Source organism: Thermobia domestica, chromosome 14, assembly GCF_964235325.1.
Source record: "Thermobia domestica chromosome 14, izTheDome1.hap1.1, whole genome shotgun sequence".
Taxonomy (NCBI): domain Eukaryota; kingdom Metazoa; phylum Arthropoda; class Insecta; order Zygentoma; family Lepismatidae; genus Thermobia; species Thermobia domestica.
Window position 1 is genome coordinate 151,161,789 of NC_137467.1, and position 16,062 is coordinate 151,177,850.

Sequence of the window (16,062 nt, forward strand, 5' to 3'; positions counted from 1 at the left end):
GTGTATATAATAATTTCATGCCAGATAAAAGCTAGATAAGTTTTGATAAAATGTTTCATATGTAGTTCTCAATAATAGGCTTGCTGTTCGGGGTGAAGTTTCAAGGTTCAGCATTGACTAGCAGTTTTTGCTATTAATATCCCTTCTAACAATATTGGCAGTGGACAAAAGTTAGCCCGTGTTGAAGCTTTTTGCTCCTAATTTAATTATTTTACTTTATTATTTAACGAATATATTGAAAATTGTCAGCAGGCACGTATACAGTAATTTATTTCGGAAGGGGCCCGACTTCAATATTAGGATAAATTATAATAAAATTTTAAAAGATAATCCCAAAAATTAGGCTAAATTTACAGAAAAGTTGGGATTTCAGAGGGGGTCCAGACCCCCTGTACCCACCCCTAAATGCGTCCTTGTTTGTCAGTAATGTTTCCTCATTTTGAAACCCTCAAAAACTTCGGATATATAAAGGGAAAAGAGTTATTTTCGATAAAATATCACTTCAAGGAGACGCGACAGTTTTATTGCACATGGTGGTATCCAACGTTCACAAGGGCAAGAATTCCTTCCCTTTTATTCTTCTGCTATTGTGCTCTATCGAAAGGTTAGGTTTGTAAAATATTACTCTTACAAACAAGCGTGATTGGCAGATAGGAATACTGAACAGAACTCCACAGAAATGCATGCTGAACTTACGTTTATAGCTACTCTTTGGTGATTTGGCCTCAAGGTCAATCGAGTGGTAACTCAGTTCCGTCTCTGTTCTTGAGCCATGTTCGTATTACTTCGAACAGTTTTGCTAATGAAAAGCATGCCTCGTAATATAACAGACTTCTTTCGCGTAAGAAATCGAAACTCAGTTGGTCACAGCAACTTTTGTTACCTAACCATAACGGCCTAGGGTCGTGTTCAGTAGAATAAAAAATGTTACGTGATATTCCATTCACGAAGGAGGAAAGGTTACTTTAAATATATTTCTTATTCATTTTGTCTACTCTGCTTGTCAGAAATTATATACTTTCTGTTGGGACGGTGCTGAAAAGAGAGAGAGGGGGGGAAATAAAACTTCGTGCCCCCTCATACATTTTAAATTTTGTTACATGGTTGCTCAAATTATTACTAAAGAAAGCACTTTAAACCAAGATATCTAAAGTTACATTATGTAAGGGTGGCATATTCAGGAATAATAATAATAATAATAATAATAATAATAATAATAATAATAATAATAATAATAATAATAATAATAATAATAAAAATAATAATAATAATAATAATAATAAATGTCTTTGGAGAGCCGAAATTATGTGACACGAATCATTACATGTAGAGCTTTAAGATGAGTGGTCACAGGAGAGGAAAAAACAGGGTTTTTCTCTGTCTGACCAACGTAAAGATTATGTGCTGATGTTAAGAAGCATAATAATTCTACAATAGGTTGCGTTTACGTAGAATATCAGTTACTTCAGTTCTCCTCCTTCGGGCTACTTACCTCATGTGGTAAATTCAAAACAATTTCAATTTAAGACAAATACATGTAAAACTTTTCTGTAATTAAATATATATAGGGGAAATTAAACATTTAATAGGGAAATCTGTTATCAAAGTGTCCAAAAAGTAGATAGAAGACTATCAAGCGAGAAACATTGTGAAACTTTATAAAATTCTCCAAATTAGAATTAACATTTACTGGAAAACATTCGTTATGCACCAGTGAGCATGTAGTGAGTAGTGAGCACAGGGGAAATTATTACGAAACTTTTTGCAAACAAAAATTAGAAACACTAATGCAAGTGCGAGAACGGCATTTTTTGGGGTATCGTCATGAGTTTTACACATATGTTACAATTTGATTTTTCCCACATAAAAAATAAATAAAATAACCACAGTAATAAAAATTACAACGGCACTTCCATGGGGTTCGAACCCAATACCTTCGGCATACAGACTAGTTGCTTTAACTAACTGAGCTACTTGTTTTCTTACGTGAACTGAACCTGTTCTACGGTAAAGACGATTTTTCATTACGATTGTGCTAAGAATTCGTCTTTTTCCATAGGTAATTTCCACTATTTGCTCTATCTATACGTTAATACTTAGCATAGGTTCATATATTTGGAGTTCGCTGATAATGCATGTAATAAGACACATTAGAAATGTTTTGTTAAAAGTTTCGTTTGTAGATCTAATCCACGTCTCTCTCAATGACATAGATGTCGCTGCTTCGTGTTGAACTGCAGAATTCCCTCGTGTTCTTGAAAATTTCCCACTTTAGCAGAGTTGGTAATTCTCGAGATTTCTGTCGATTTAAAGTTTTTTGCTTCTAATTTATTTATTTTAAGCTAATATCTAACACAAATATTAAAAACGGGTTTGTTATTAACCTGTCCTGCTGGGGAAACCTTCCGAAATTTCGAACATATAAAGAAAATGGAGATATTTTCAAAAAACTTCAGAATAAAGAGACGCGTCATTTATTTTGCTCATGGTAGTACATTGTACTCACTAGGGTTACTATAGATTCAAAGAAACTAGATACTAGATGCCTACTTGATAAGAAAATAGACTTCTATGGACTTGAGCTTTTTAAACATATTTAGGGATCATGTGTATGCAAGCTTTGTCTAGACTAAACTCTATATTTAAATGTGTTAGGCTAATACTCACAAGATATTAAACATTTTAATCTTCTGGTAGGTAAAGCAGTTCATCTAGATGTTATTCTTTAATTATCTTAGACTGTGTACACATATATTGTCCTTCTATACAATTTCTATTTTGCATATCTGTATTAAACCCTGACTTTTAATGTATGAGATTTTGCTTATTCACTTTGCCCTACCGGTGGGGCAAAGTGAATAAATTGCAGTAGTTCAGTAATTAAGCAATATCATTTATGTATATGCAATTCTCGTTACTATTGTATTGTTATTTGAAAGTTTAATAATCATAAAATATTTCCTCAAAACTTTGGTTTCCTAGTCTTAATTTTAGTTGCCATTTGAGGCCTTTGAAGTTAAGTGATCCGCTTTGCCCTCCTTTCCTATAAGTAATTTCTTGTTATTTATTGCTTTCTTTGACTCCTGCAATGTAAAAAAAAAAAAAAAAAAAAAAAAAAAAAAAAAATTAAGGCCTAGGCTACCTATTTTAGGTTTCATTTTACATTTATAATACAAAGATGAAAATTCTTAAGTTTTATTTTTAAAATAAAAAAAAATTCTATTATGGGGGTGAGCAATCGTCCCGACCCCGCCCCTGACTTGAGCATATGCGTGATGTGGTTTATTACGAACAGTACAAAAATAACTGTAATAGATTGATTACAAGTAATCCGGTTAGAAACACTGCTGCTTTCATTTTAATTTCAAAACTGGCCGCACGCACTCGTTCGTTGTTCAGGCAATATATGTCAGTTAAAAGATAAAACAAAACGAAAGAACCAGGAGTCGTGTTCTGATAAAATGTATTTATGCATACAAAGCAGGCCGGTAGCCAGCCCAAAAATGTAGGGGGGCCGGTAGAAGTTAAGGGATCCAACCATATTATAGTTCATTTGCAAGCCTACCGTAAAAAGTTTAGGGGGCCCGGCCCCCCTAGACCCCCTGGATACGGACCTGCAAAGAAGATGATATATTTTGCCTTGTTTGTGGGGAAGAATTTCGGATTTCGTTGTATCGATATTTCGGTTTTACCATAATTTCGTACTATAGGCCTATCAAAAGTACCGATAACGGTTTCGGTCTTTTTTACAGTCCTAATTTCTGGTTACGCTACTGAGCTGTAGGTCCACATGTAATTAAAGGGACGTTAAATTCAAATTTAATCCAATCCAGTTTAAGTAACTAAAACTTAAAGTGCTTTCAAAACTAGAAACAAATTGACAGCTCAAAAACACGTCAGATTTGTTTTGAAGAAGGGAATCTACGTCACATAGTTATTGCGGTCACTCAGCGAGGGTCGAATCATAAACGTCATTTTAGTAACAGTGGGTGGAGGCAGGCACGTAGCCAAGGGGTGGGTCCGGGGGGTCCGAACCCCCCCCTTCAAGACCAGAAATTTAAAAAAATAAGGAAGGATAAAACAAAAAGAAACGAGAAATAGGAAGAATCAGCGTTAAAAATAAAAGCGAAAAATAAAAATAATTTTTCATCATCGCTTCTTTGTAGGGTATCAAACATGTTATTTCAGAAACGGTTTTCAACTGCTCCTTTAACTTGTCATTTGGAACAGACAGTAGGCGACGGAAAAATAGAAACAAAAAGTTATGTGGAAAGCAAGTTCTGTTAACATTTGATTCAACAGAGAAAGGAACGCAGATATTATAAAATATTTTACATTATTGGATACGTACTTTTTTAAAAAAAAAAAAATAGTTGAGGTCATTATGAAAGGAAAATTGTTTTATTTGAATGAACAGAGGAGGAATGTAGATATTGTAAAATCTTTTTAAATCTTTTTAATATTCTTTTATTCGAGATTTCTTCATAGTTTGTTACTAAAATACTTACTAACATGTTCGCATTTTCTTGTCCTAACAAACCAATATGTGTTGCTAGTAAAATAATTTAGATTGATCAAGCCCCTGGTGTGATAACCACAATATTTCATGTCACATTGCCCCCCCCCCCATTACGAAATCCAGACTAAACGAACAAATGTATGTTACCAATAAAATAGTTTAGAATAATCGAACTCTGGTGTGATAACCACAGTATTTCATGTCTCGGACCCCCCCTATTACGAAATCCTGGCTACGTGCCTGGTGGAGGGTTTCCTTGGCTACAGACCTTAACATTCCAATGTTGCCGCTAGTAAACGCGTTTTCTGAAGGAAAGAACCTATTTTAGTCTTTCTTTGTGCGTGGAAGTGATTAGAAAGCATGCATATATATATATATATATATATATATATATATATATATATATATATATATATATATATATATATATACAAACACCCCTCCCCCCACACACAACCACCCCGTCCTTCCCAACATGCACAAACCGGGACGACAAATATACCCTTTCATCCATCCAAACATACCAATATTTAGAGATATTTCTTTTTTGTTAAGACTCACAGGACAGTTCCAGTTGATGACTTACCGGGATGCGCACAAAGTGGCAACAGCGTACCACGTGCTTCTTCAAACGTTTCTAGTTTTAAATACAGTTTAATTTATGAGTTGCCATTAACAGTGTTGAATTCAGACATTTTCACCCGGGGGGGAATGTCAACTCCTCGGGGGGGGGACGGTTGTTTTTCTGTATTTTTGCAAGAAAGCAGCAGCATATTTAACAATTCCATTCACATACACATCTTACCTAATATTGAGACTAATTGCTGATAAATATTCAATGTGAAATAATAATTAAAAAAAACAAAAAAACAATCGTTTGATTTCATCTAAAGCGTTAAATAAAGACTGGCAAAAGTATTTTAGACTAAACTTTAACTGCTATTTACAGTAGCTATTTTTGTTATTATTTCCTATATTCAGTAGTTATTGTTTGTTACTAATGTAGAAGTTTTTAAAAAGATTTAAATTAACTCAAATATTTTTTGTCCTAAAACAAACACACACAGAAATATCTTAACAAAAAGTTATCATTCTTTCTCACACTTCTGATTCTAAATCAAGCATATTAGCCTTGGTTTCTTCACTGCATACACATCAACAGTTTAGTTTACGAAATCTTCAGTAGGATTAGTGCCGTGTCGTGGAAAATCAGCGCTTGGCGCGAGAGTATACGACGGCACCCCTGTATATATGAGTGAGGTCGACAGACCAGCCACAAAGGTGAGAAAATTTTAAAAAGTAAACCATGCTTTTCCTTGATTTTGAGCACTTTTCATTACTTTTTTCTTTTATTTTATATAATATGTGCACATGTGTTTTATTCCTCTGTTTTTCTTTCCCTCTTTTCTTTTCTTTTTCCCTCCCGAATTTTGCACCCCTTACTTCGGCGCCCGGGGCCGTCGCCCCGCTTCCCCCTCCCCCATGGCACGGCTCTGAGCAGGATCTTCAACACCTTCAATAGCGATCTTTCACTTATATACTACTATCATATTGATAAATTCTATATAAGTCTCTAATCCAGGAGGGATAACTGTTCCTCCCTGATCCCTCTAAATGACGTCCTCTGAATCTCTCTCTTTAACTTAATTATTTTTAATTAAAGAAAGGTGTGTTTACTTTAACAATCGTAAAACACATTTACGTCTGTTACTTCCGATGCGAGAAATGGGATTTAGGTGCCCTATTTCAAATAATGCAAGAACTGTACATTTTCAAGAACTGAAATCTGTTGACATCAGAGATCATATGGAATGATCGAAAGATCTTCCTATCTTTCCTTTCCTATCTCAACCTGTGCTAGTGCTACCTACAAATATACAATATAGGGCGAGAGTATATTACCTACTAAGATACAAACCTTTCTTCAACAGTTGACAATTTCATGTTCTGCCAAACTCGGTCATAGCGTTAAGAAATACAAGTTTTATTGGCTATTTGGTATTCTATCTTAGATGTTACGGGCCTTATGCAGAGTCGTTTTGACGCGTGATTAGTGCCATACTAAAGAGTTCGACTAACATAAGATTCCTGCAGTAGTCAAGCGTTTAGTATGACTCTAGTCATAAGTCAAAACGACTCTGCATAAGGCGGTACATGTTTAATATTTATATAGAATGAGTCTGCGTCATTTATGTGTATATTGAGAGATTGGATTTCGTCTGCACGTGCACGGAAAGAAAGCAAATAATTATGTGAAGTAATTTCTACATTTTGTGACTAAAATTCTTTGAGTTTCTCCCGGGGGGAATGAATTTTCTTCGGGGGGAGATTCCCCCGGGACACCCCCTGAATTCAACGCTGGCCATTAAAGTCGCAGATTCAAAAGCCTCATTTTAGAAGAAAAAAAAACACGTACAGAATTTATCAAAGAAAATAGTGTTGTGCGATAAATAGATGGCAGCACAAATGAGTTTAGAAAGATTGATAACTTGTAAATAAACAGTACAAAACATTTTCATAAAATAATACAAAATCGTAAAGAATTTATTTACTATGATTCAAGAAACTTAAATTATATGAAAATATTTAACGTTTCACTCACAAATATGAACATTGATCTAAATTTTCGTTACTTATATATTAGCGCTTTTAATACATCAACGGAAGTTGCGTAGAGTATAATTGGGTTTATCTCACACGTTCTATAATAATATTTGAAGAAGCAGCTAGGGGTATTTTATGCCCTTGCTTCAAAAATCTTTACTTTGATACCTTAGCATCTTGATAAGGTATCTGCTACAGTTGAGATCCCTCAAGACAAAAGCTAACGATGCCAGTGGTTAAAGGGTGCCAGCTTTATGTTTTTGTAAGAAATGGGCATGTACAGTATGTTTACTAAATTAAGATTGTAGCACCTTTCTCTTTTAAGCGCATACCTTAATTGTATATTTTTGGGGGGAGGTTAGTTAAAGGGAGCCAGGTTAATGTTTACGTAAGAAATGAGCACGTATGTTCACTAAATTAAGATTCTAGCACTGTTCTATTTTAATCGTGGGACATTACCAGGGGGGAACTTATACTAAAACTAACCTAATGAAATATTAATAGAAATTAGCCTCCTTCCAAAAAAGGCTGGCCTCAAGCAACTAAACATTGCCCCCTTTTTTTTTTTTTTTGCAGTATTTTTGTGTAATTATACGAAAGGAGATGCAATGACGAGCGAGTGATACTGTCTTAGAAAAAGTTAGGCTCTATTCGTGTCTCATGTCTGTTAGGTACTACACATAGTTTTATAAAAACTACGATTCTCGTTTTTAGACTTTCAGTCAAGCAGGTACTGCTTCATTGCTATTTATCGCAGGATCATAGTTTATACCTAGCTTTTTTTTTCCACAGTAGAGTAACCTTTCCAACGGTACCATTCACTTGTCCATATTATACACTAGGAAGGGGAAAATAAATAAAATTCGGGAAATTTTCCGAAAAAATCCCTTTTCTGAAACTTTTGGGTCCCTCCGGCTCGAGCCTGGGTTGACGTAATATCAAGAAAAAAAAGTACTTAGTGGTGTAGACAATGCTTGTACAAAATTTCTATCTGACATATTGAGAACTAATTGCAAGTGCAGGATATATTATATATATATAAAGCTCGCACAACGTCATATGTACGATTTATATACGCAGCACATAATGTAAACATTCACTGAATCGTTATTATTTGTCCTACGATCATGCTTCATATCTCATTCTCTTCAGAATAAAGCTACCGTTCAAAGGAAATCACTCGCGTGCCCATATCACGCACAAAAATGGAAAATTAGGGAAAATCCGGGCAATTTTCCGAAGATATCCTTTTTTCGAAAATTTTGAGCGCCTCGGGCCCGGGTTGACGTAGAGATCTCAAAATAATTTGATAAACAGTTAGAGGTGTACACAATGCGTATGCAAAACTTCAATCGTGTGATATCTTGAAGCTAAAGGTGGGAATTTTTTTTGAAAATTGCCTCAAGATAAAGATGCGATGTCACACTTCCCGCCCTTATTTGGCGCCAACAAGTTGATCATCTAGTTCCAAAATGCATCTGGAGTGTTAGTCCATATCTGTTTGAGCAACAAAAGAAAAATTTCTGCTTTAAATGCCTGTTATGGGACCTAAATAAGCTGTTAAAGACAACAGTGCATTATGGTACGAAAACTTACCCAGCGCCGTAGCGAGCATTACAAAATTAGGGAGGAGGGATGAAACTTGAAATTGCCAAGTCTTAATAAAAAAAGAAATGCCAAGTGTTTCGAAAATCTCAGTCACTTTTACAAACCCCATAGAAAACTATTACAGCAACCTTATTTTCATATTCGTTCCGTTCCATGCCCCGTGGGAGATACGAATACGAACAGCCCTTGTTCCACTTTCGAGTTCAATTTTCGTCCATCACAACATTTTTTACTGGGACGGGGACAAATGGCCTTGATGCTGACGTCCCCATTATAACCCCCAATCAATCAATCAATCAATCTGAACCCATGACGATATTATGGAGAGGATCCTGAATTGAATTGTGAATGAAACATATGAATGTTTTATTGTGCATATATTTAATATTCACTGGAAATATTTCTTCACTTTCTGACATACTTTTACATTTTTATAACATACTCCCTCCTTTGAATCGCCACCAACAAACAATCTTGCCCTCGCCGCTAGTCTAGTGGCTAGAACGTGAGCCTTCGGCACTTGGGGTCCCGAGTTCGATTTCCTGTGGGAGAGCATTGAACGACCGAAGTGATTCGTATAATAAGTAGGTCCACGTCTCCTTTAGTCTACTGGGCATAATCGTGGGACATTAAACTAAATCAAACCAAAAAATATCTTATCGCCCCACTCTTTAGTTAACAGTATCGTAAAGGTCAATGCTGTTCCCAACGAATAATATTGCACACGAATACCTCCTTAGCTCATCTACTTAATATTTTAAGGACGTTGGCAAAACGCTGGAGCTTCTTGCGTAGGGTGCGGAACAAGGATCTGGCAAAGGAGGAGAAAGCCTGAGAGAATGTCTTTGTAGAATGACTTTCTACCACAATGAATAATGTCTGTGGTTTGAGAAGAGAAAATGCATTATAATACATATTTTAATGCTTGATTCTACATTAAATTCATTATTCATTATCGAATTGAAATAATGGAATTTATTTTGAAAACCAAGGTGCGAAATCTTTGGCAATTGCTTGGAGAACGGGGGAATTTCCCCCACTAAAACCCCGCTGTTGGAATAATACAATGAAATAATGACAGAAGTTCGCAAAATAATTACAGTAATTCATATATAATCAACGTGTATTTCATATTTAATTATTAGGTGAACTAGTTGTCAGCGGTATATTCGTAATACCTAATTTTGTATAGTTTACTACTTATGTATGCCCAAATACGTGAACTTTCTATATTGAAACTTGGAAGTGTAAAAGTGCGCAGAGATTTTTTTCTTACTCTTCAGTCCTCCAGTTTCCTCCCACTTCGATTTCATTAGTTCGCACTCTGATAAAAAAAATATTAAATACCGACAGAAAAAATACTAATAAACCTCCCTTTTAGGGGCCCCTCCAACCACGCGCCCGGGGCACATGCTTCGCTTGCCCCCCCATAGTTGCTGCCCTGTGAGCTACGTAAGTGACATACAATGGTTACGTAATGCTTTGACTTATAGGCTAAATACTATAAAGAAAGGAAGAATTGCAATTTTTGTTTAACTTTCCGAAAGAAGCAATTACGGGATTAAAAATAAGGTAGGAAAGGCAACTCATTTGTATGAAAATGAAGTAAAATACACAGCGGCCTATGCTTTCACCCAACACAGTATTGTTTGGAACCCAAAAATGTGTCTTTTGGAATCTTGCACTTAGGGATAGTGTTGGGCAAACCGATTCACCTGTGAGATCATCGGTCAATAGTTCGCTCACTAAAATGAATCGGTTCATTTGAACGACTCAGTGACTCACTTATATTTTTACAACGGGGAGAGGGGAAAGTTAAAAACTGAAATTGTATTATCAGACTAAATGCATTACTTAAAATGAATTTAAAAGGTATAACTCCAATTTTAGATTACAAGCATACTGCTATTAACAAATTAAACTTTTAAAAAATCACAGGAAGTTACACTTTTAAACTAATGCAAATTACAAATTAACAGATGTAACACAAAAATGCAATTTAAATACAAAATACACATACAAATTAGACTAAATAAAATTACTATTAATAAGTGTGAAAAAATAAATCACAAATGCAAAAAAGCTATATGCAAATTACAGTCTAAACGAATCAAAATACGGAATGCAAAATATTATCATACAACTTTAGACTCAATTGCTATAGCAATACATTTTTAGAATTACTGCAAAAGTGTTACAACTTTAAATTCAATGCCAAAAATATTATAATTTTATTACAACATCGTGAGAAACTAATTTTTTCCTAAAAATGATGGCGACCAGATCCCCCTTACAATACACATTTTAATCAAAGTAACGAGTTCCCCCGTGGCTAAGCGCTTAGCGTACGCGCCTTTGGCGTGGGAGATCCGGCGTTCGATTCCCGGTGGGAGCTTATGTAGTTCGGGTTCTACGTTTTCAGTAGGCCTACGTCTCATATAGCCTCGCTGCGGAAATAAAATGAAATATTTTAGTTTAATGGCAAACGATTAAGCCCTGTAGGCTAAGGAAGACGATGATTAAAGCAACTGAATGACGATGGAAGAATTGGTGGAATGAGAAAGTGGGAGGAAACGGATTACTTCAGAAAACCCACGGACATGTTGTCCACCACGAATTTACTTGGCCAGGGAGCGAACCAGGGACCCCACACACTCTACCACTGAGCTACAGTGCCTCGCTACTTAAAAGGACGCTAAACTCAAAACCAAACCAAATCAGGCCCGTAGTCAGCTCCAAAATGTATGGGGGCTCGGTACATGTTAGGGAGGGCGATCCATCCATATTATAGGTCATCTGCAAGCCTACAGTGAAAATTTTAGGGGAGATAGTAAAAATTTAGAAGTGCCCCGGCCCCCGTGGATACGGACTTGAATGAAATCAAAGTAACATGATAAAAATTGAACTCGAAGTAGGTGTTAATAACTATATCAAAAAATTAATTTTAAACGGTTCAACTGTTTTCCCTTGGCATGATTACAAGATTCTTGTCATTTTTATATAATAGACGTATTGTGTCAATAACATAACATTGCAGTTTAAGAACTGTTTTAAGTACAGAAAACCTTAACGGGCATCGGTCCCACCCATCCCAACCGTGGGTGCTTCCATAAAATTCAGTTATGTTGTAGGTAGAGATGCAAGGGCTCGGAAAAAAACCGGCTTTTTTGGAAAAAAACTCGGTTTTTTCTGCTTTGCTTTTTTGCTTGGGAAATTTTGGGCTTTTTTCAAAATTCTGCTTTAAATCGATAAAGCAGACTTTGTTTCGCTTCTCTATAACACAGAAAGTCATTTAATTAGTGGTTGATGCCGATAAGAATATAAAACCTCGAAAGTAAACCATGAATTTCGAAAAGATAATTTAAACAATTTTACTTCAACATTTTTACATTATGAATTCCAAAGGATTAACCAATGTATATAATAAACACATTTTAACCTCCTATATACAAAAGTAAGCAGAGTTGGCAAGAACCATCGTTGTTTCTGAAAATGCCAAAAACCCGTTTTGGGGGGGCAGTTTAAACCAGGCTTTTTTGGGGTTTAAACCAGGTTTTTTGATTTAGATATTTTGCTTTATGTATTTGTATTACATATTCACAGAAATAAGTTTGTTTCGCCTTGGTGTTATTATTCAACAACGGGGTTATGCTGGAAGAGGTCCCATAAGCTTAAAGAAGTCCGGTCAGTAAATTTCTTAAATTGAGAACCTCCCGCCCTAGCCATCGGGAAAATCCCGTCATTCTTTTAAATGTAAAACAATAACGGGAAAATCCTGTAAAATTTAATTTGCATGTAAAATTTAAAGGTCAACGTATTATAATCAGTACGCTAAAACTGAGTGACACACAATCATAGTCAACGTCTTGCGAATAAAATCAGAAAAATAAACACACTGCTGAACAAGACTGCACTTATTTAATTTAAAAACACATTTACACGTGACGTTTCGATCTTCTATCCAAGATCCTCATCAGACGTGAGTGTACGTCTGATGAGGATCTTGGATAGAAGATCGAAACGTCACGTGTAAATGTGTTTTTATATTAAATAAGTGCAGTCTTGTTCAGCAGTGTGTTTATTTTTCTAAAACTGAGGTATTAAATTACAAATTTAGTATGTAGGTATCATTGAAAGTCCAATCCAAGCTAATGTTGGAAGCTAAATAGGCAATCGATAAATTTTACCAATTTTAATCAATATATTTAAGCAACCTTCGCTTCTTTATAAAACAACAGGCATGCAGAAATATATAATTTGGTTTCGTTTTGTATGTTTAGGCTTAACATCCTTACGTAATACCGAGGTTATCAAGGAGAAGACTTTCGCTTAAAGTGACATCCGAAAGAGTACTTGGTTTACACATGAAAGAAGGGTTGTGGTTCGACCGACAATTGAACATGGGACACCTTGATTAAAAGGTGAAAAGGAAATAAGACTAATGCAGATGGTTTGACATGTGAAACGTCACTATGAAGTTCACACGATTCGCATTTTTGTTCTTTTAATTTTTTTTAGTTTAAACCAGTTATTAAAAAAACAGCTGGTGTAAACGAGCCAACCCTAAGAGTAAAAACTTCTTTCAAAAAATACACAAATAACTAGCAAAATTGTATGTAGTATTTTTACTTCAAAATATTCCATACCCTCTTTTTGAAACAAAATAAAATTAAAATAAAACATAAGAGAAATACTTAGATTTGTATGATACAATTAAAGGCTGCACATGGTTCTGTATATTCTTGAAATTCTACAGTGAAGTTTTTTATAACCACCATCAAGGGCGCCCATCAGGGGGTTAAGGGGGCGCTTGCCCCCCTAGAGGAAAATGTACTTCAGAATATTGAAAATCCAATAGGATTTTTACATTAGTTACAGCAAAATTTGAAACTATTTTTGAAACGTCGCTTATACTTCCCCTCCTTGAAAACCACAACATGGGCGCCCTTGACCACCATCACGGTTTACCCAGTCCTCAAGTTTTCTGAATTTTTAACAAGAGGGATTCAACATATCATTACGGAACAAAAAAAAAGACTACGGAATATATTTAAGTTAAGCTAAATACAACTGCACAACAAACGTGACTGAGTGGTTGGCTTTTGCGCTTCTATCGGGAAGTCCGGGATTCAACCCAGCATTCGACCATTCTGACAAAGCCTTCCTTCATTCCATCCGAGAATGTAGAAATAGTGCGTGTACTGGCCGACTAGGAGTGTAGGAGTTGGCCGACTTCCTTTCTTATTGTTTTTAAATCGTTATTATTACTAATTACCAGCAGTGACGGTTTTGCGAAGGTTAGAGGATCGGTCTTTCGGACTGAAGCCTGTTCTCCAAAGTTGTGGAATGTCTAAAACGAACGAAATATCTATTAGTTATGCCTTTACTCATAAACTTTAAGCTCCCGTCAAATAAAAATTACGAATGTTTAGAAAAACTAAACATTAGTAGTAAGAAAACCCCTCCCAAAACACTTTTTTAAATTCGCCACTGATTCTCAGTATAAAATGATCTTCAAGGTTGTATCCGGAAGATTATTGCTAAACATATAAACGAAACGAAATATTAGTTATGCCTGTACTCATAAACTTCAAGCACCTCCCAAATAATTTTAGGACTTTTTAGAAAACGAAACAATCAGAGAAACCCCTCCCAAAGTACTTTTCTAAATCCGCTATTGATTATTTGTATAAATTAGTATTCAAGGTTGTATCTGGAAAATTATTGCTAAATCATTGCACAACTACAGTATAACAGAAATGTGCAAATACGGTTTGACGGACATATTGAAAAACGTATGCTTTGACGGATATATAGAAAAACGTAAATTTAACTTTCGTGCTAGAAACTGGAGTACTAAGCTCTTAGAAATGAAACACGGATGACAAACTAAAATGATCTAGAGAAGGAAAAAAATGTCGATAACTCAAAAGTTAAAATAAAGTTAAATAACCTGTAAAATTGCCCTCAAATACTACATTCTTCATGTTAGCTTTAATTCGTAAAATATGTGCTCCATCCATTTTGATGGTGAATTACAGAGCTAAATATGGCATTCAGGTCGTGGAAATCTTATCTAACTATAGAATATACTATAAGAAAGCTATTTGGATAGAAAAATCATGAAAATGAAAAAAGCCAAAATTTCCAAAATTCTCGGTTTTTTTCCAAAAAAGCCGGCTTTTTATGTGAAAAAAACCATCGATTCAAAAAAGCCGGCTTTTTTGCATCTCTAGTTGTAGGTACAACTTACGGGAAATACGTTTTGAATTTTGTACATCACAGTCTTAAGAATTTACATAAGAATTGTTTGACAACAGTTACATGGCTGACAGTTCTGCCATATTCTGTTCTTACGTGCTAAAACACAAGAATAACAGATGAAAGCACTGTTATCCTTGTAATGTTCTTAGACGATTCACAGATTCACAACAGTATTATTGTGACCGATTACAGAAAACAGAATATTATTCGTTATTTGGCATGAATGCCAAATATATTTCGCAAAGCTTTGCTCATACAAACAAATATCAATGCAAATTCTCTCAGGTAGTAACAAGTTATTTCTGATGCTCGGAAGGCGATGTGCTTGGTGTTGCATTGACACACAAGTAACACAGTATAATGGTAGTAATTTTGTGTTGTTTTAACACCTTATTTTTTGCTGTGTATTGAAACCGAAAGAACTAGTAAATGTCAACCACTTTGGTTTTAGAAGAATGTTATGTTCGTTGGGATGCTGAATCGATTAAAAAAAGACAAACGCTTGTCGCTATTTATTACCACCTTCATTCTACGGCCAAAAATGTTAATACGGGAAATGATTGATTTCAACTACTTTTGGTTCGAACAATGTCGGGACGCTAAATCAATTGAAAAAAAAAAAAAAAAAAAAAACCCTACTCGATCTCTGTTACAGTTTTTGCTCTGTTGTCGACAGATAGAGGGACATAGCCGTTCTATAAGGCTTCCGATCCTGATGCATAGCACAGTTTGGAAGTGGAAAGCTATCATGGATTACCAAACAACTGAAACTTGAATTTTGAAACTCTCTCGCATATAGCTCACAAAATGCTCTGGTAGACCAGACACAGTTAATCAATTCTCACCATCATTAATACTGGCTCTATAGGCAGGCTCAGTTAGGTTTCAACCCAAACACATTTAGAACCCGGGTTCGATTCTCGATGAGAGCCCATGCGGTTAAGACTCCATGTTATTCTTAGGTCCGCGTCTCATATAGCTTAGCTGCTGAAAGAGCGCTGAACTCTAATTCATGCTTCAAGAACGGGACTGAATGGATAGAAATAATTTTGAGTTTCCACTGGGAA